This window comes from Loxodonta africana, chromosome 1 (genome assembly GCF_030014295.1).
Source record: "Loxodonta africana isolate mLoxAfr1 chromosome 1, mLoxAfr1.hap2, whole genome shotgun sequence".
Lineage (NCBI taxonomy): Eukaryota > Metazoa > Chordata > Mammalia > Proboscidea > Elephantidae > Loxodonta > Loxodonta africana.
The window spans coordinates 60,551,012-60,573,530 of record NC_087342.1 but is presented as its reverse complement, the minus strand read 5'-3'; positions in this window follow the sequence as shown (position 1 = coordinate 60,573,530).

Genomic DNA, 22,519 nt, shown 5'->3' with positions numbered 1-22,519 from the left:
CTGTTATGACTAGTTTTGCTATTATTATCACATGATTCTGCATCCTAAAGTAGCTGAGACCATTAATGGGAAATGAGGGATTGAATTTGGCCCTGGGGAGAGGGGTACATTATTTCCCTATACCAGCAATGTTTTATCAACATTATAATTACATGTAATATCCTATTTTTGAAGGACAAATCCAGTCTGTTCTCATCATGTTCATAATTACCTTGCCTACATAGTAGCTAGTATAAAAATCTAGGTTTTATGAAGTTAGTCTGTACAGAGCAGAATCCTTTTCGGAGTTTCAAATAACCCTCTCTTTTCATAATTGCTGGCAAATTCTACTACTAATTAGTTCATTTACCACAGCTACTTTTCTGAATTCCACTCGCAAGTCATTCTTCATTATAAATTTTTCATTTTTCTTGTTGACCTAGAAGGAGAAATACATTGAACTAAATGATCAATTTCTAAGGAAGTTTTTGCAAGTTTGAAAACACCATGGGGAAAATGTCCTTCCCTGTATGAATCAGTAATACAGGCTTTGCTTAAGAGAAGATATTGCCTCAGTAATGCTTATCAGAAAAAGGTCTCAGTTTCAATTTGGATATATGAGCAATTAAGGCCATCACAGGTCCTGTATTGGGAAGGACAGAACGAAAGTTTTGACTTACTATGGAAACTGGGTTTTGAGTTCATTGCTATAATTTGATGAGACTTTGGGATAATGTGTTCTATGAGTATATAAAAATATTGGTTAGCCAAAGGGGTAGACTATAGCAGACAGCACTTCTTGCCTACCCAATATCTATTCTATCCTTCTTCCTTAATATCAGGATTCCAATTTTGTTTGCAATAGCAATGTGTCCAACTAAAACTATACCTTCCCCAACCTTCTTTACGGTTTGTAGTACCCATGTGAAATAGCTCTCACTAATGAGATATAATTAGAAGTTGCATGGTGTATTCCAGGAAAACTCTGTAAAAAAAAAAAGGAATATACAGAATGCAGATAAGTTTTTTTTTCTTTTTGCCTGGAATGAAAACACTGGAGATGAGTTAGCCTTTTCTGACCACAAAGCAACAAGCATGGAGCTGAAAATCATATTTTAAGGAGAAGAAAGGAGGACTGTGATAGCCTGAAATCACCGTGGAGCTGACCTATATAAATCAAGGACTCCTCATTTGGACTAGGTGATGAATAATAAAATCATATTTGGTTAAGCCACTGTATGTTTTATTTCATTTCTTTTCTTTTGCCAAACTTCGAAGCATAGAACGTATATGACCGTCTTTATAGAATGATTTGAAGAAATATGAACAGATTATTTTGTATAAAACAAAAATTTTTTTCTACTTCCTTGAGGATTCTTGAGATAGTATAATAAATTTTTTCTTCTTTTTTCTAAAGGTTTCATGTCTCTTTTAAAACTCAAACATTTCTGAAAATAACTATTATCAGTTGGAATGCCAACTCAAATGGCTTAAAGATTAGTGGGATGTATTATTCCACATAATAAGAAGTCCCTAGATAGGTCAGTTCCAGGTTTAGTTAACCCAGCAGCTAAATTTTGTTAACAAGGCCCAGGTTCTTTCTGTCTTTCTGCTCCATCTTCCTTAAGGGGCCAACCTTATCTTTGGCTAGCCATCTCATGGTGGAAGTATGGTTGCTTCTTCAAGGTATTACATCCAGATACTATAAAACTGAGCAGAAAAAGAAAAAAACAAAGAGGGACTCTTTTTTCCTATGTAAGGAAACATTTTTCCAGAAGTCTCCCACCCCAAACAGATTTCTTCCTTATCTCATTTGGCCAGAACTAAGGAGTCCCTGGGTGGTGCAAATGGTTAAGTGCTCAACTACTAATTGAAAGATTGGAAGTTTGAATCCACCCAGAGGCACCTCAGAAGAATTCCTGGTAAGCTACTTCTGAAAAAAATCAGCCTTTGAAAACCTTATGGATCGCAGTTCTACTCTGAAACACATGGGGTCACCATGAGTGTGAATAGACTCCATGGCAACTTTTTATTTAATTATTTTTTTAAGCAATATGTACTCTCTAAATCAAGAGGAATCATACCACCACAATTTTCTCAGGCTAATAGAGATTTACTCCTGAGTCACCCAAATAAAAGCAAGGGTCTGACAACAAGAGAGAAGGTTAGATAGACAACAATGTCTTCTGTAATACACTTCCACAGTAATTTTTTTCTTTAAGGTAAAAGAAACTCTCATTTCCATAGAAACCCACTGTTGTTGAGTCATAGCAACCCTACAGGACAGAGTAGAACTGCCCTGTAGGGTTTCCAAGGAACAGCTGGTGGATTCCAACTGCCGACCTTTGGGCTAGCAGTGGAGCTATTAACCACTGAGCCACCAGTGCTTCCATTTGCATAGGAAGGAGTTCACAAGCATAAAGAGCAGAATAAGGAGTTACTATTCTGAATTCCTCCACACCTCTGTCAGTCTGTAGGGGCTTGAGTGTTGCTGTGATGCTTCAAGTTATGCCACCAGTATTCAAATGCCAGCAGGGTCACCCATGGTGGACGGGTTTGAGCTGAGCTTCCAGACTAAGACAGACTAGGAAGAAGGACTCGGCGCTCTACTCCTGAAAAGAATTAACGAGTGAAAACCATATGAATAGCAGCTGAACACTGTCTGATTTAGCGCTGGAAGATGAGCACTCAAAAGGACTGGGGAAGAGCTGCCTCCTCAAAGTGGAGTTGATCTTAATGACGTGGATGGAATCAAGCTTTTGGGACCTTCATTTGCTGATGTAGCATGACTCAAAATGAGAAGAAACAGCCACAAACATCCATTAATAACTGGAACATGGAATGTATGAAGTATGATCTAGGAAAATTGGAAATCATCAAAAATGAAATGGAACACATAAAGATCTATATCCTAGGCATTGGTGAGCTGAAATGGTATTGGTTATTTTGAATCGGACAATTATATGGCCTACTATGCTGGGAATGACAAGTTAAAGAGGAATGGAGTTGCATTCATCCTCAAAAAGAACATTTCAAGATCTATCCTGAAGTGCAACACTGTCAGTGATAGGATAATATTCACAGGCCTACAAGGAAAACCAGTTAATATGACTATTATTCAAATTTACGCACCAACTACTAAGGCTAAAGATGAAGAAATTGAAGATTTTTACCAACTTCTGCAGTCTGAAATTGATTGAACATGCAATCAGAATGCATTGATAATTACTGGTGATTGGAATGCAAAAGTTGGAAGTGAAAAAGAAGGATCAGTAGTTCGAAAATACACACTTGGTGATACAAACGATGCTGGAGAGCATGATAGAATTTTGCAAGACCAACGACGTCTTCACTGAAAATACCTTTTTTTCACCAATATAGATGATGACTATACATGTGGACCTCTCCAGATGGAATACACAGAAATCAAATTGACTACATCTGTGGAAACCCTGGTGGGGTAGTGGTTAAGGGCTATGGCTGCTAACCAAAAGGTCAGCAGTTCGAACCCACCAGGCACTCTTTGGAAACAGTATGGAGCCGTTCTGCTCTGTTCTATATGTCTCTATGAGTTGGAATCGACTTGACGGCAACAGGTTTTGTTTTCTGTGGAAAGAAAAAATGGAAAAGCTCAATACCATCAGTCAGAACAAGGCCAGGGACTGACTGTGGAATAGACCATCAATTGCTCATATGCAAGTTCAAGTTGAAACTGAAAAAAATTAAAACAAATCCACGAGAGCCAAAGCACGACCTTGAGTGTATCCCGCCCGAATTTAGAGACTATCTTAAGAATAGATTTGATCCACTGAACACTAATGACCAAAGACCAGGCAAGTTGTGGAATGACATAAAGGACATCATATATAAAGAAAGCAAGAGGTCATTAAAAAGACAGGAAAGAAAGAAAAGACCAAAACGAATGTCAGAAGAGACTCTGAAACTTGCTCTCGAACATCAAGTAGCTAAAGCTAAAGGAAGAAATGATGAAGTAAAAGAGCTGAACAGAAGATTTCAGAGGGTGGCTCAAGAAGACAAAATAAAGTACTATAGTGTCAAATGCAAAGATCTGGAGATAGAAAACCAAAAGGGAAGAACACGCTCAGCATTTCTCAAGAAGAACTGAAGAAAAACTTCAATCCTTGAGTTGCAATGTTGAAAGATTCTACGGGGAAAATACTAAACAACACAGGAAGCATCAAAAGAAGATGGAAGGAATACACGAAGTCACAATACCAAAAAGAATTAGTTGACATTCAACCATTTCAGGAGGTAGTTTATGATCGGGAACCAATGGTACTGAAGGAAGAAGTCCAAGCAGCACTGAAGGCATTGGCAAAAAATAAAGCTTCAACAACTGACAGAATACCAACTGAGATGTTTCAACTAACTGATGCAGTGTTAGAAGTGCTCACTTGTCTACCAAACACCAAACAAAACCCAGTGCCATCAAGTCGATTCCGACTCATAGTGACCCTATAGGACAGAGTAGAACTGCCCCATAGCGTTTCCAAGGAGCACCTGGTGGATTCGAACTGCCAACCCTTTGGTTAGCAGCTGTAGCACTCAACCGCTACGCCACCAGGGTTTCCAGGATCACTTGTCTATACCAAGAAATCTGGAAGACAGCTACCTAGCCAACTGACTGAAAGAGATCTATATTTATGACTATTCCCGAGAAAGGTGATCCAACCAAATGCAGAAATTATCGAACAATATCATTAATATCACATACAAGTAAAATTTTGCCTAAGATCATTCAAAAGAAGCTGCAGCAGTATATCAACAGGGAAATGCCAGAAATACAAGCAGATTCAGAAGAGGACATGGAACAATGGATATCATTGCTGATATCAGATGGATCCTGGCTGAAAGCAGAGAATACCAGAAAGATGTTTACCTGCATTTTATGGACTATGCAAAGACATTTGACTGTGTGGATCATAACAAATTATGGATAACACTGGGAAGAATGAGAACTCCAGAACACTTAGTTGTGCTCGTGAGGAAACTACATAGATCAAGAGGCAGTTGTTCGAACAGATCAAGGGGATGCTGCGTGGTTTAAAGCCAGGAAAGGTGTGAGGCAGGGTTGTATCCTTTCACCATACCTATTCAATCTGTTTGCTGAGCAAATACTCTAAGAAGCTGAGCTATATGAAGAAGAATGGGGCATCAGGGTTGGAGGAAGACTCATTAACAACCAGCATTATGCAGACGACACAGCCTTCTTTGTTGAAAGTGAGGAGGACTTGGAGCACTTACTGATGAAGACCAAAGACCACAGCCTTCAGTATGGATTATACCTCAACATAAAGAAAACAAAAATCCTCACAACTGGACCCATAAGCAACATCATAATAAACGGAGAAAAGATTGAGGTTGTCAAGGATTTCATTTTACCTAGATCCACAATCAACACCCATGGAAGCAGCAGTCAAGAAATCAAAAGATGCATTGCATTGGGCAAATCTGCCGCAAGAGATCTCTCTAAAGTGTTCAAAAGCAAAGATGTCATGTTGAGGACTAAGGTGCACCTGACCCAAGCCATGGTGTTTTCAATCACCTCATATGCATGTGAAAGCTGGACAATAAGGAAGACCGAAGAAGAGTTGATGCCTTTGCTTGCGGTGTTGGCAAAGAATACTGAATATACCATGGGCTGCCAGAAGAAGGAACAAATCTGTCTTGGAAGAAGTACTACCAGAGTGCTCCTTGGAAGCAAGGATGGCAAGACTACATCTCACATACTTTGAACATATTGTCAGGGGGGATCAGTCCCTGGAGAAGGACATCATGCTTGGTAAAGTAGAGTGTCAGCCAAAAAGAGAAAGACCCTCAACAAGATGGGTTGACACAGTGGCTGCAACAATGGGCTCAAGCAGAACAATGATTGTGAACATGGCACAGGACCGGGGTGTGTTTCCTTCTGTCATACATGGAGTTGCTATGAGTCGGAACCAACTCGATGGCACTTAACAACAACAACACCAACAATTCTGAATTACTATATCAGACTGTGTTACCTGAAATACAAATGATTCCTATTTTCCAATTTTGCCTTTGGATGAGTCAAGTAAAGTAGACTTTCTCCTGATAAGGGGCCCTGGCTCCTAAATTACCTTCTTTAGTATATTTTGTTCCAGTTTTCATCTTTCTTCCACCTTCTCTCCCTTCTCTTATCTCTACCTTTGGTTCTACAAAAATTATGTAACTTTTCTAAACCACATCTCTCTTCTTTCCTTTAGTTCTACTTTCCAAGGAATTTCATGGCTGCCCTCTTCCTGCACTGGGAAGGGCAGCACTAAAGTTTTGATTTCTTTCTCAGAAACTGAGCTTTGAGTTGGTTGCTATAATTTGATGAGACTTTGAGATTCTCCTCATGGGGGTGGGACGAATGTGTTCTATGAGTATATAAAAATACTGGTTAGCCATAGAGGTAGACTGTGGCAGATAGCAGTTGTTGCTGTTGTTTAGGTGCTCATCCTAAAATCTCCTCTTTGACTCTACCAGACATTTTAAGTGTTGGTCTCTCCAACCCTAACCCTGCTAATTCTTTTAATGAATGACAACTATAGGAGAAACATCCACCAACTAGAACCCTCATGACAATGTCTGAGATCTAGTCATTTTGTCTGCTGTTGCTAGGTGCTGTCAAGTCGATTTTGACTCATAGCAACCTCATGTGACAGAACAAAACTGCCCCATAGGGTTTTCTAGGCTGTCATGTTTGCAAGAGCAGTTCACCATGTCTTTCTTATATGGAGCCTCTGGGTGGGTTTGAACTACCAACCTTTTGGTTAGCAGCCAAGTTCTTAACCATTGCACCACCAGGCCTCCTTTCTTTTGACTAGGAACTCAAAATACTTGACCCGTAAACCCATTGCCATAGAGTGGATTCTGACTCATAGTTACCCTATATGACCCAATACAACACAGTAGAACTGCCCCATAGGGTTTTTAAGGAACGGTTAGTGGATTCGAACTCCTGACCTTGTGGTTATCAGCCAAGCTCTTAACCACTGTACTATCAGGGTTTCGAAATACCTGGCGGTTTGTATTAAAATCAGAGGTATACAGAAGACTGCGGTTACTCCAGGCTTTCCACCAAATCGAGGCCTAAAATAAGTATGGGTGTGGGTGTGAATAAAATTTACTTAGCCTCTTTCAGCCGTCTCTAAAGCAGACAAGGACTTTATGATGCAAAAAAAAAAAAAAATCAAACCCGGTGCTGTCGAGTTAATTATGACTAATAACAACCCTGTAAGACAGAGTAGAACTGGTTAGCACTTAACCACTGTGCCACCAGGGCCTTTTTGATGCCAGGTGCATGTTAGGATAACATCGGATATAAGGCAGAAGCTCATCATGGTGAAAGGCAGAGAAGCCTTGGAGCAAGTTGATCTGGGTTTGAAGCCTGACATTGCTGAGTCACCTTGAGCAGGGTTTATAACCCCTCCAACTTCAGTGTCCTCTTCTGTAAATTGGAGAGAATAATAGAGTCACTATGAAGGACAAATGTATGTAAAGCCTTTGGCTATTACAGTACCTGGCATGGCATGTGTACTTAATACATCAAAGCTGCTACTCTTATCACAGAAGTGTACGCACTTTTAAGCATGCTTCGTGGTTGTGAACAACTGGGCAGTGAAGGCTTCCTTATTTCCAAGCTTTCTCCTGCTCCCCCAGAGTGAATCGGCCCAGAGGGAAGATTTACCTGGAGCGCCCCCATCAACATGTTTTCCATTTCCAGGGTAATATCAAGCTTTATCATTTTGCCTTGCAAAAATCCCTAAGCACTTAAATAAAAACAGTAGTATCTAAATTCAAAAAAAAAAAACCCACATATCATGGGTTAAAATATTCGAAGTGACAGGTGTGGTCAGAACGGGGTTCTGGTGCACTGAGAAAGCTCCGAAATCCTTGCTTCAACCCTACCCTCAAGCCATCAGAGTGGGCACTGGAAGAATTTTTGTTAATACATGGGGCAACCATATCAGGCATACAGGCTGTCCTCAATTCTCACTGGATGGGCAACTATAAACAAATTAACACATAAAAACTGTGACCAGGGAGGCTTTCTCCATGGGGATATGATTTTACGGGGAAAACTTGAACACTAGTTTAATAAGCTATCTTTAAATTTTTTCCTGTTAAATAAAGACCATTTTTATGTTAGGCTGTACCGCAATTGCCTGTGAACAGACAGACTTTCTAAAAGGAGAGTATATTTTAATCACTCCACCAATCACCCACATGAAGCACTAATAAATGTCCTAATAATAGGGACCTGAGAAGTACTGGTGGTTCATTGGGAGAATTCTCACCCTCCATGTGGAAGCCCAGAGTTCGATTCCCAGCCAATGTACTTCGAGCACAGCCACGGCCCGTCTGTCAGTGGAGGCTTGTGCATTACTCTGCCACTGAACAGGCTTTAGCAGAGTTTCCAGGCTAAGATGGACTAGGAAAAAAGGCTTGGCAATCTACTTTCCAAAATCAGCCAGTGAAAGCCCAGTGGATCACAGTGGTCTGATCTGCAAGTGGTCATGGGGATGGAGCAGGCCCAGGCAGCAATTTGTTTCGATGTGCAGGGGTTGGAGGTCAACTCAACAGGCAGCTAACAACAACAACAATAGGGTCCTGGACAATTTTAGTTTGATTGAACCCCTCGCTCCACCACTTAAATGGGATTAAAAAAAAAAAAAGATTGGGTTCAAACCGCCAACCTTGTAGTTAATAGCCAAGCTATTAACCGCTGCACCACCAGGGCTCCTTTATTTAAATGGGATAAAACCAAAACCAAATCTGCTGCAGTCAAGTCGATTCCGAATCACGGCGACCCTATAGGACAGGGTAGGACTGTCGTATAGGGCCTCCAAGGCTATAATCTTTAGGGAAGCAGACTGCCACATCTTTCTCCTGAGGAGCTGCTAGGTGGGTTCAAACTGCTAACATTTTGGTTAGCAGCCAACTGCTTAACCGCTGGGCCACCAGGGCTCCTTTTAAATGGGATAGGATCACAATATGAAAGAGCAAGACATCTGAGAACTTTTGGCCACACCAATCTCTGTAAACTGAAACCTTACAGAAACCCCCTACACACAGGCAAATGACCAGATTACATTCTGCTTCACGTGTGAAGATAGAATTGCAATCCAGAACACTGGAGTGCTTTGCTTCTCATTCAAAATCTGCTCATTACCTGTAAAATGTCACCACAATTTTAATGCAGCTAAATACCCTTACCTTACTATAAACATACCTATTATAAAGAGGTGTCTGTCTCTGCTTGACTCTCATGAAATTACTGCAAATCGATGGCTCAGAAATAAATGTAAAATGAAAGGGTTCATGTATGATAAAATAATAGTATGTATTGAATCTTACATGAATCTATTTTAAAAACTATACTTTTATGTTATGCTTTTCTTCTCAGAAAAAGCTTTTCAAGGTCCATCTTTCAAGGCTGTTTAAACATCATGTCTCTAAATTAGAGGCTTACTTGTACTGAAACGTGACCGTAATGTTTCCTTTGTTGCTGAAGGAAGTCTCCGTGGCATATTAATTTCTTCCAGTAACTGAAATTTACTTTGAGCAGAGACCGTGGAAGAGCTGTGATAACAATTCAACAAAACAAAGCAGCACAACAGTTGCTCAGGCTACTCTGAGACCAAGTGTCTATAAATGAAATTAACAGAGGAAATGATTTAAGACTATGATGGGGAGCCTTCTGATTTGGAGCCTGTTATGATTAAATTGTGCCCCCCCCCCCACCATAGGTGTTGGAATCCTAACTCCTGTACCTGTGAATGTAATCCTGTTTGGAAATACCATTTTCTTTGTTCATAATTAAATCATACCCCCAAGGAGCATGGGTTCTAAATCTAATCACTTCTGAGTTATAGAAAAAGCAGATGAGACACAAAGACACACACAAACGTGGGAAGACAGAGGACATCTGAAAATTGTTTATAAGCAAAGGAACCAAGGAATGCCCAGGGCTACTGACAAGGAAGAAATTGACACAGCCGAGACCCCGATTTGGACTTCTAGTCTCCAGAACTGTGAGAAAGTAAATCTGTGTTCTTCAGCTTAAATTTAGTCCTATGCATGACACCAGCAAGAGACTATATTTTTGTTTATGCCTATGATTACCGAAACACAACAGAAACATAAAAGCCACCATAGGCAACTTCTTTGAAAGCTGCAAAACGGGGAATGGCAATTTATCCTAGCCCATGATACGGAATCGACTCAACAAGTTTGGTTTTTTTTTTTTTTTTTTTAATTTCTATTTCAGTGTTTTATTTGCCTAATGTCATGGTGTTGCTAATCTCACATGATTTTCTAAACCGTCAAGTGGTGAGGTAGCACAGCAGGTGGTGTGATGTACAGGAAAGTACACTGGCTTTGGCAAAAAAAAAAAAAAAATTACTGTTTAAATCCCTAAGTGCCCTTTACTAGCTCCTTGCTGACTCTGACCTTCCATGGAGGATTCCTCATTTGCAAGACAGCAATAAACATACTAATCATCAAAGGCTGTTGGGATGATTAAATGGAATGATGTGTGGAAAGCATAGTTTACACAATAAACAGCAGTTGATATCATCATTCTTACCCAATGATACTGACATCAGCAATTTTGTTATCTAAACCATTGCTCTCAAAATGCTCACCAAAAATTTCTGGGAGTAGGTACAGGTCCCTCAGGTCTTACCCCAGGATCCTCAATTAGCATAATACTGCTTCTGCTGCCTATGGTGCCTGTGAGAGTGTTTATTCTCTTGGGATAGCTCTCCACTGCTGCAGTTGCTACTCTTGGCCACTTTGGCCTCGAGGTAGGAGGCATTGCTCCCCCTTGTCTGCTTTATCACCAGTTTGGGATAGGTAAAACCAAAAAAACCAAACCCAGTTCTGTTGAGTCAATTCCAACTCATAGCGACCCTATAGGACAGAGTAGAACTGCCCATAGAGTTTCCAAGGAGCGCCTGGTGGATTCAAACTGCTGACCCTTTGGGTAGCAGCCATAGCACTTAACCACTACACCACCAGGGTTTCCTTGGGATAGGTAAAAAATTAAAAAAAAAAGGCTTCGCCTTAATTCCCCGCCTCAGAGCAGACACCAGCCTGGGCCTTTTGATGAGAGCCTGCTGGAGGTTCAGGTATAATGGACAGGAAGTATAACTCAGAGAGAAATTTCCAAACATGCTGTGTAGGTCCTCAGCCATCCTTGCCAGTCTGGCCCCCCCAGAAAGAGCTCCAAAAGGCTCCAGAGCTCAGAGATTGGATCGAAATTTCCCCAGGCCAAGAGAGGAAGAAATTTTCCACACTCCAATTTCAGACCTGTCCCTGCGATTCTTCTCCCACCCCAACATAAAGCCTTCCAAGTGTGAATCTCTTGCCCAAAAACCCACCCCCACCTAGAGGAGCGTGACCTGGGCTGACAGCCAGAATACACAGATCCCAACAATAACTGGGTGGGAGGAGAGCCTCAGCTCAGGTAGGGCATGGAGACCCAGGACTTGTTGTCACCCTCCAGCTTCCAAGTTTCTCTGAAGTCACAGAGACTTGTTGAGGCACCAGGGTCACCAGCAGATGAGACTGGGCAGTTGGGACCCATGTCTGGGTCTTGAGATTCAATTCTAAGGTCCACCAATTTGTAGCAATGAGGTTATGAGTATCCTTCTTTCTCTTTCACAGTTGGCTCGGGAACTGGGCCAAAATGGAGTCTACAGGGGGCTTTAGTTGAAGGAGCTAGGGGTGGGGGAAGCAGGGAATAGAGAAAACAAGTGGGGTCAGAGAAGTGACCTTTTACTACTTCTTGTCTTATTTCTCTCTCTCTCTGTATATATGCATATGTATCAGTCTCCCTGGGTGGTGCAAACTGTTAACTTGCTTGGCTAACCGAAAGGTTGGAGATTTGAGTCCACTCAGAGGCACACCAGAAGAAAGGCCTAGCAATCTACTTCCAAAAAATCAGCCACTGAAAACCTTATGGAGCACAATTCTACTCTGACACACATGGGTCACCATGGGTTGTATGTATGTATATGAGTTGGAATCGACTCAACGGCAATGGGTTTGGTTGTTTTGGTTTATATATACATGTGTGTATATATATACATGTATATGTATATACACTAACGTTTACATACGTGTGAGTGTGTGTATACATACATTTGATTTTTCTCTTTAAATCGTCTTTTTATTTTTTTCTCTTTAAATCCATCAGTGTCTCCCTTTTCTTTTTCTCTCTTTTTGCTTTCAACCTTCCACTTATCTCCAATCTCTCCTTTAAAGATGAACTTTAATAATTTTGTATTATTTGTTTCCTTCTAATTCATTTTCCTGTGGACAATTTTTAATGTGAAAAGTGGCTAAGCCTTATATTTGATATTTATCTGTTTTTTACTTACATGACCTCTGAACAATTTTTCCCCATGGTCAGTGAACTTCTACAGAAAAATATCCCCACCCTTGTTCTAAGTCAACACTGCAGCACAAGCCCAAACAATGCTGATGACTATGGAATGCTGGGTAGCAGCCCTTACAGCCAATCTGGCAGGGAAAACATTCAAGAGGGCTCTTAGTGTTGGAGCAAAGCAACATCATAGGACTAAGGGTGAAAGTGGCAAACAGGCAAAAGCTTACTGGCATCTGTGCTATTGGTTCCTACAGGTTTAATACAGATGGAGTTAATAGAGTACATGTTGCTGCAAAGTCAAGCACCACTAGAACCGACTATTAAGATTGGCAATGGGGAACCAGAAGGCAAAGTGTTTGGAACGTATGCATGGCGTTTCTCCAAGACAGGCTGGAAAAACATGCCCTGTTAAGATACTACCATTCTGATACGTGCAAAAAACTATGTGAAAGCAACCAAGTGTAGCAGGATGTTGAGAATTTTGGCATCAGAGTTAGAAAGACTTGAGTTCAAATCCTAGCTATAACATTGCTACCTGAGCTATCCCAGCAAGGTCCTGGGGGAGATTTCAGACATTGGGTCCAGCTGGTGAGAGACATATAATGGGGCAGAAAAAGCAATCATATACTTTAATTTCTAGCTATATCTAAATAGGATAAGAACCATATAGGGTAATGACGCAGTAAATGTTACCCATGAAGACCCTGGTTTGGCCAGGTCTCTAAGCCTGCTGAAGGGATTCTAGAGCCATATTTAGGCTAAGGCTTTTCTGGCTCCCATATTCAAGAATCAAAGCAAGCTTATCCCTTGCCAAGTATATGCATGGGAGTCATCTCTCCTGACAGCCTATGGCATTGCTCAGTTTTTTTATACCACAGATGACATAACCGCCTCACAACTATCATCTCCTTCTCCATCAAGCAATATATTCTGATTCTTAGAAATCTAAGGCTGAACAACTGGACTACACTAAAAGCTAAGAAGTTTCCTGAATAAACTGAACACTTCGAAGGCCAGTGTAGCAGGGGCAGGGGTTTGGGGACCATGGTATCTGGGGACATCTGTCAACTGGCATAATAAAATCTATTAAGAAAACATTCTGCATCCCACTTTGAAGAATGGCACCTGGGGTCTTACATGCTAGCAAGGTGGCCATCTAATATGCATCAATTGGTGTCAACCGGCCTGGAGCAAAGGAGAATGAAGAACCCCAAAGACACAAGGTAATTATGAGCCCAAGAGAAAGGGCCACATAAACCAGACACTATATCGTCCTGAGACCAGAAGAACTAGATGGTGCCCAGCTACAGCCAATGACTGCCCTGACAGGGAACACAACACAGAACCCCTGAGGGAGCAGAAAAGCAGTGGGATGCAGACCCCAAATTCTAGTAAAAAGATCAGACTTAATGATCTAGGACTAGAAGGACTCCAGAGGTCATGGTCCCCAGACCTTCTGTTAGCCCAAGACAGAAACCATTCCCAAAGCCAACTCTTCAGACAGGAATTGGACCGGACTTTTTTTTTTTTATGGTATAGAAAATGACACTGGTGAAGAGTGAGGTTCTTGGATCAAGTAGACACATGAGACTATGTGGGCAGGTTCTGTCTGGAGAGGAGATGAGAGGGCAGAGGGGATCAGAAGCTGGCCAAATGGACATGAAAATAGACGAGTGGAGGGAAGGAGTGTGCTGTCTTATTAGAAGGAGAGCAACTAGGAGCATACAGCAAGGTGTATATAAATTTTTGTATGAGAGACTGACTTGATTTGTAAACTTTCACTTAAAGCACAATAAAAATTAAAAAAAAAAAAAAAAGAAATCTGAAGCTGAAAATTTTCCTTCATTTCTCTTGGGAACATTTGAATTTTGATTAAATTATAGCTAATATTAACATGCATTAATTTATTAACCCTCTGAAAATCCTATAATTCAAGATAACATTTAGAAAGAAAATAGTATTCTGAAACTACACATTGATAGGCCACACTACACACCTTAAATGACCAAGACATATTCCAGTAAAATTACCGAATCTTAAATGAAAACAAAAAAATCCTTTGAGTATCTAGCCAAAAAAAGGTGATTTATACAGGAAAAGATTAGATTATCATTAGACTTTCTAACAACAAAACAAATGAACATAGATAATATATGTAATATACTCAAGGAAAAAAAAATGTGAGCCAAGGGTTTTATAACCAGGAAAATTGACTTTTAAGCATAACAAGAACAAACTAATCAACATGCAAGAACTCAGATCAAACCTGAGTCTTAATCAGCAAAATCTATGTGGGAATGCTACTGCTCAAATGGCCAAGTTCTTCAACAGAAAGATTGTAAGGAAAAGAAAAAGAACAGTTAGAGAACATGTGTATTAAAAGAGACTGAATAAACATATAATTTTTTTATAAATGGTAAAGTTCTAGTTGGCAGAAAGTAAACACAAACCACTCTACATTTCTCATTAATTACAACTAAAATTTCTGGATAGAATACAAAAAGCAACAAATAGATAGTTAGAAAAGGTAAAGATCTAAACAATACCATTGCCAATTTGACCTAAGTGATATTTATAGAATGTTCCACCCCAACAACAGCAGAAAAACAAAATATTTTAAAATGCATTGTGAATATACACCAAGGTAGACCATACTCTAGGTCAAAGTTAAAACCTTTACAAATTTAAAAAATTTAAAACCTACAAGCTATGTTCTCTAATCATAACAGAATTTGACCAGAAATCAATAAAAGAAAGATAACTGGAAAATCCAAAGTTATTTAAAATATTAAGCAACACACTTTTAAATAATCCATTGGTCAAAGAGGAACTCTCAAGCAAAATTAGAAAATACTTTGAGCTGATATAAAATGAAATTATGACATCAAAATTTGTGAGATGAAGCTAAAACAGTTATTAAAGGGAAATTTGTAGGATTGAAAGCACATATTAGAAAAAGAAGAAAGATCTCACACTAATAATCCAAACTTCCATCTTAAGAAACTAGACAGTGAGGAGTAAAGAAAACCCAAAGCAAGCAGATGGAAAAAAATTTTAAAAGAGCAGAAATAAAAGAAATTGAAAAATATATATAAGTAAAAGTTTTTTTTTTTTTTTTTAAAGATTACTGTAATTGATAAACCTCTAGTCAGACTGACAAAGGAAAAAAAAGAGTGAAGACACAAAAGACCAATATCAGGAATAAGACAGGTGATAACACTACAGATCCTACAGATATTAAAAGCATAGTATGGGAATACCATGCACATCTCTATGGACATAATAACAGCAACTTATATAAAATGGAACCATTTCCTTGAAAGACACTGTTTTAGTTGCCTAGGGCTATCATAACAAAATACTCTCAAGTGGGTGGCTTTAAAGAACAGAAATTTATTGTCTCACTTTTCTGGAGACTAGTCATTCGAATTCAGGGCATTGGTAGGTCATGATCTCTCTGTCCACTTTAGGGGAAGATCCTTCCTTGTCTCTTCCAGCTTCTGGTAGCCCCGGGCATTTCTTGGCATTCTTTGCCTTTTAAATGCATCTTCACATGGCATCTGTCTGTGTCTCTCCATGTCTGTTCTCCCCTTTAGTTATAGGTAGTGGTACAGGAGTTAGGACATCAACGTATCTTTTTTTTTTTGACGCGGGCAGGGGGAATGACACAATTTAATCCATAACAGACACAAACTAACAAAACTTACCATGAAATTCAGAATAGTGGCTACATTTAGGGGAAGAAGAGGGATGCCATCTGGATGGGAAACAGAGAAGGTCTAAGGTACTTGTATGTTCTCTCAGGCTGGATGATGAGTATTTGAGTATTCGTATCATTATTATACCTTAAACTGTACACTTATATTTTATACACCTTTTGTATGTATGATCTATTTCACAAAGAAAAAACCTTTTAATTGAATATTACCTGGAGCATTCTTAAATATGAAGAATGGCTGTATAATATTTATTAAACTTATGTTTTTCTAAGCACATATTTTATGCCCAGCATATGCAAGATCTTTTGAGGTATACAAGAAAAGTATAAAGCGTTATTTGAGTATTTTACATTAAGAATGTGTTCATGTATTATTTGTGCCAAAAGATGAGTTGAATGAAAAGTAAGTACATAAACTACCAAATTGGTTTCTCACCTCAAATAATCTTATCCAGGGAATGAGAACATGAATGAAAGAGCTTTGGAGAGCGTTAGACTGATCTTCTGAACCTCCTGCTATGTGGGGAAGAATTGATAGGTGTTAGTTGCACCCCAACTGCCTAGGTACTCAGCCCAGTCACCTGTGAGTAAAATTTTATTAGATATTTAAGTTCACTTGTTCTGGGATAATACATATCCAATTTTATATTGAAATCCAACAGGAACATAGCTATGACAAACATAAATTTACTTTACAAGCAGATTTTTAGGGCTATACCTATTCTAAATTGCAAAATACACCTGCATATGTATTTAGCATAAAGAAGGTGAAGAATCATAAGCTGAAGATGGTGAGGCTCCAGTTTTTCTACTTTGTCATAGTTCATTGTGTTATATTATAGTTCATCTGCATGCCAAGTTTCTCCCATAACCTTGGTACCTTAATATTCTTCAAACTTTTTTGCCCTTCTTTTAGAAATTGAACAACCAAAGATGATTAGTTTACTCATGAATGGAAACAGTTCGATAGACTCTTTTCGGACACCTTTTGAGGATCACTAGAAATGACTCACATTCAGGTTTCTGCCTTCTCTTCTGAACCTCACACTTCACCCAAAGCATAACTAGGGGCCAATATAATTTAATGGCCTCACTGGGATGCTTGTAAAGAAGTGCTACTGGTAATTACTTGAGGACAACCTGTGTAAATTGGGGCTGTCCTGGACAAACAGGACATATGTCATCCTAGGCATGACCAAACTGAAAAGCATCCAAAGGAGCAATCGGGAGGGCAATGGTAAGGAAACAGTGATGAGTGAGGAATGGTGACAGCCACTGTGGGTATTTGGCCAGTGGATCAGTTTCCTAGGGCTACTGTACCAAAGTATCACAAAAGTGATTGGCTTAAAACAGCAAAAATATATAGTTCACAGTTCTGGAGACCAGAAGTCCAAATTCAGGGTATAGGCAGGATCATGTTCTCTCTGAAGGCTCTAGGGGAGGATTCTTCCTGGACTCTTCCAGCTTCTGGCAGTTCCAGGCACTCTTTGGCTTGAAGCTACAGCTTAACTTCATTTCTGCCTCCATCTTCACATGGTCATCTTCCCTCTGTGTCTGCCTCCATGTCTCTTTTCCTCTTTTATAAGGACACCAGTCCTATTGGATTAGGACCCAACCTCCTCCAGTATGACCTCATGTTAACCTAACTGATGACATGTTTGAAGACCCTATTTCCAAATGAAGCCACAATCACAGGTATCAGGGGTTAGGACTTCAACATATCTTTTTGGGGACACTATTCAGGTCATAACAGCTGGGAAAAGAGAGGAAGGCAATGTCGCCATCCCACTTGGTGGGGTTTCACACATTGGATTAGCAACTGAACTAGACAGCCTCCATGAGCCTGTAGTTCATGGCTCATAGAAGAGGGCAGATTTCTATTACTGTAGAAAAGCACAGCACAAACAAAGTGATGAGTGTAAGTATCTGTGAGAGACTCTATGGTGTGGTGGGAGTGTGTGTACATGGGAGGGTGCTTGTTGTGTGGTATGTGTAAGTGAGAATCTGTTTTATAGTGTGAGAGTGTATATGTGTGAGGGAGTCTGTTGTGTGGTGTGAGTGTGTGTATGTGTGAGGTAGTCTATTTTATGGTATGAGTGTGTGGATGTGTGAGGGAGTGTCTGTTGTGTGGTGTGAGTGTGTGCATGTGTTGGAGTCTGTTTTGTGGTGTGAGTATATGTATATGTGATGAAATCTCTGTTTTGTGGTGTGTGTGTATATGCTAGGGAGTCTGTTGTGTGGTATGAGTGTGTATATGTGAGCAGGAGTCTATTTTGTGGTGTGAGTGTGAATATGTGTGAGGAAGTCTGCTGTATGATGTCTGTATGTATGGGAGTCTGTTGTATGTGGTGAGTGTGTATATGTGTGAGGGAGTCTCTGTTGTGTGGTGTGAGTATTGTGAGGGTATCTGTTGTGTGGTGTGAGTGTGTGTATGTGTGAGGGAGTCTCTCTTGTATGGTGTGAGAGTATGTATGTGTGAGGGTGTCTCTCTTGTGTGGTGTGAGTGTGTGTATGTGAGGAGGTTTTTGCATGGTGTATGTGTACATGTGAGGGTGTGTGGCAGAGTTGGTTTGTGATGAGGCCCACTCTGTATTGCTCATTTTTTGGATACTGCTCTATTTTTAGGATGATGCTTATTTTTATAGTGTCAGCCCGCTGTTTGCTTTTCTTGAGTAAGCATAAAATCTGCTATTATTTCTAGGGCATTCAACGTGGCTTTTCCTCCTGAGTCGTAACAGTTTATGAAGATACAACCATGGGCCATGCACACACTTGTGGAGGTGCTGGCTAAATGAGATCCTGCTTGAGTGCATGGAGACAAAATCAGAGGGAACCAAGGCCTTTGGAAGAACTAGGAACATTAATGCATAATACAAAATGAAAGAGAAGCAGTAAGTCCTCAGAAAGGATTTTACCTAAATATGCAGCAACTCTGTCTTCAATTCTTTCCCATCACACCTTCGCTTACTGGTCTCTAATATACACACACCTCTTCCGTTCATTAACAATACATATTTATCGAGTCTCTGCTATGTGCCAGGGAGTCCCTGGCGGGCGCAAGCAATTAATACACTCACTACTAACCAAAACGTTGGAGGTTTGAGTCCATCCAGAGGAACCTCAGAAGAAAGGCCCTGGTGGTCTGTTCCAAAAAATCAGCTGATGAAAATTCTGTGGAGCACAGTTCTACTCTGAAACACATACGGTCGCCATGAGTCAGAATTGACTCAATGGCAACTAGTATTAGTTTAAGCTGTTCCAGGCACCATTCTAGATGCTGGGGTTAGAGTGGAGAACAAGACAGGCAAGCTCCAGGCCCTCAAGGCAGTGCAGACAGACAATAACCACACAAACCACTGGGAAATGTCAGAGAGGTGCATGCTATATAAGAGTAAAAACTTAATTAACATTTACTGAGTGTTTACTCTGTCGGGCATTGCTTTCTGTGCTCTGCATGTATTAATTCATCTAATCATCCCAGCTTATGCTGCAAAAAGTATTATCATCCCTGTTTTACAGATGAGAAAACTGAGGCATAGAAAAAAAAAAACTATTCAGTAACTTTCCCAAGGTCACCTTTGCCAGAAAGTGATAAAACTTAATTTTAAATGATAACCTATTATCTCGATAGCCCATTCTCAATCATTACATCCCTTTGAATCCTACACTGCTCTGAAGGCAGTAAGCCAGTATAAGAGTATAAAGTACCACTGAAAGCAGGAACACAAGCAAATACTGGACCACCAATGTTCACTGTAGCTCGGTTAACAATAGCCAAAGTGTGGAAACAACCCGTGTTCATCCATAGATGAATAGATGAACAAAATGTGGTACATACACACAATGGAATATTACATGGCCATAAAGAGAAATGAAGTCCTAGTACATGCTACCACGGGGGAGAACCTTGAAAACATTATGCTGAGTGAAATGAGCCAGTGACGAAAGGACAAATATTGTGTGATCCCACTTATATGAAATACCTAGAATAAGCAAGTGTAAACCTAAATTTATCAGGGGTTACCAGGGGCAGGAGGAAGGCAGAGAGGGGGACTCACTGCTTAGGGGACCCTGAGCTTCTGTTAAGGGTGATGGAAAAATTTGGAAAAAGAGTGGTGATGACTGTACAACATGATGAACACAATTAATGACACTGAAATGTAGTCGATTGCTGAAATGGCAAATGTTTTGTTACATACATATTTCCAAACACACACAAAAGGTCACAATGGAATGATCGTATTGTGCATGGCGATGCTATGAGTCAGGGTTGACTCAATGGCAGCCAATGGCAACAACGAGTTACAGAATCAGGTTGCCAATCCAGTTTCGTTTTGCTTCTAGGAACAAAGTGATTCCTCTACACCATACTCCTTTGTCAACTGCAAACCCATGCATAGCAGGTAGGGAGCAATGTTTTCCTGTGTTACAGTATTGTCTGCGGATGCAGACACTGTGTAATAAATCTTTTTTAGCTGGAGGCTATGACGAAGGTGATGGCTGTAACAGAGTGATCATGATGAAACAGAGCCATTAAAGAGCATAGGGGAAATAGATTGCTTTAGCCATGTTACTGTCCATGGGAGTCCAAATGCTTCAGATAAAAGTGCAATCTTCCACTGCTCTTAAGCTGTGCAGGCTTGGCCTGAGAGAATCAAGAATAAAGCTGATTGCAAACTTGGTGCATAACAGAGAAACTAAAGACATCATTTACTGACTGATTTGGACTAAGAAAAGATGTATTTACTTGCAGTTTATTATGTTGAATGTGACAGGCATACATTTGTGCTTTTTATTGAATGATGACTTACTCCATACAGGAATTGGTGCAATTTGTAATGCAGATTATGTTTTTAAACAAAACAGGGTGCAAATACACTGATGACTGTCACATGACTTGCTCTGCACGTCCCAAAAAATGGCTGAAGAGTGGGCGGCGCGACAAATATACCCTGATGCACAAATGTAATTTCCAAAGAAGAGGATGCTGGGCAGCTTCCAATTCAAGTTGGGCAGATTTAGACAGCAGAAATCCATGGCTAAGAAAAGCAAAGTCTCCCAAAATAGAAGGAATTGGAGTAGGATCATTTGAATCGCTCCCATTAACTGCTGAGATGCCGCCAGACGGAATGAGAAGAGCTACAGCTAAAACCAGGATGTGAGATGAAAGAGTACAAGTTGAATCTATGAAAGTTTCCAAAAGTTCAACATCCAGGGATCACATTTTCCTTCTAATGATGGGAGGTGGGGTTAGGGAAAAAGACAAAAGAGTCTCCATTCTACAGTGAAATGAAATAGAAGGAGGACCTGGCTCATGGCTTATTTCCTGAGCAATGAGTGTGTGACCTCATCAGCTTCTAGGCATTGGGCCAAATCTTTTCTTATGAGACATTTGTGCAATTCCTCGAGGTTTCAAACTTGGGTTTTCTATTTGAAGAGCATTTGTGAATTTACGAGTGGGCAGGCTTTAGTCTATTTTTCCTGATAATCAACCACCGTTTTAATTTTCCTCAATACATAACTGCGTACACCATCCAAGTTTCTTTTAGAGGAAGGCAAATTCTATTCATGGCTTTGCTTCATCTGACTGGGCTTTACAACTAATTTCCTCCCATGATTTATCCATTAAGAAAGAGTGTTCATTCATGCTAATAAGTGGCTCGTGAGTAATATTAGAGAGAATGTATGACTAAACGTGCAACTCGCGTGAAGATTTAAAAGTAAGTGGAAACATTTATTTTTCAAGACTGTTATTTGCCTTGGCCATCACTCATCTGTCAGTTTGTCATACTGTGGTGGCTTACATGTTGCTGTGATGCTGGAAGCCATGCCACCAGTATTTCAAATACCAGCAGGGTCACCCATAGTGGACAGGTTTCAGCAGAGCTTCCAGACTAAGACAGATGGAGGAAGGACCTGGTGATCTACTTCTGAAAAAAACAGGCCAATGAAAACCTTATGGACAGCGGCAGAACACCGTCTGATATAGTGCCAGAATATGCACTCAAAAGACGACTGGGGAAGAGTTGCCTCCTCAAAGCAGAGTTGACCTTAATGATGTGAATGGAGTAAAGCTTTCAGTACCTTCGTTTGCTGCTGTGGCCTGATTCAAAATGAGAAGAAACAGCTGCAAACATCCATTAATAATCAGGATCTGGAATGTACAAAGTATGAATATAAGAAAATTGGAAGTTATCAAAAATGAAATGGAACACATAAAGATCTATACTAGTGGCTGAAATGCACTAGGATTGGCCATTTTGAATTAGATAAGCATATGGTCTACTATGCCAGGAATGACAAATTGAAGAGTCGCATCCCTCATCAAAAAGAACATTTCAAGATCTATCCAGAAGTACAATACTGTCAGTGATAGGATAATATCCATACACCTACAA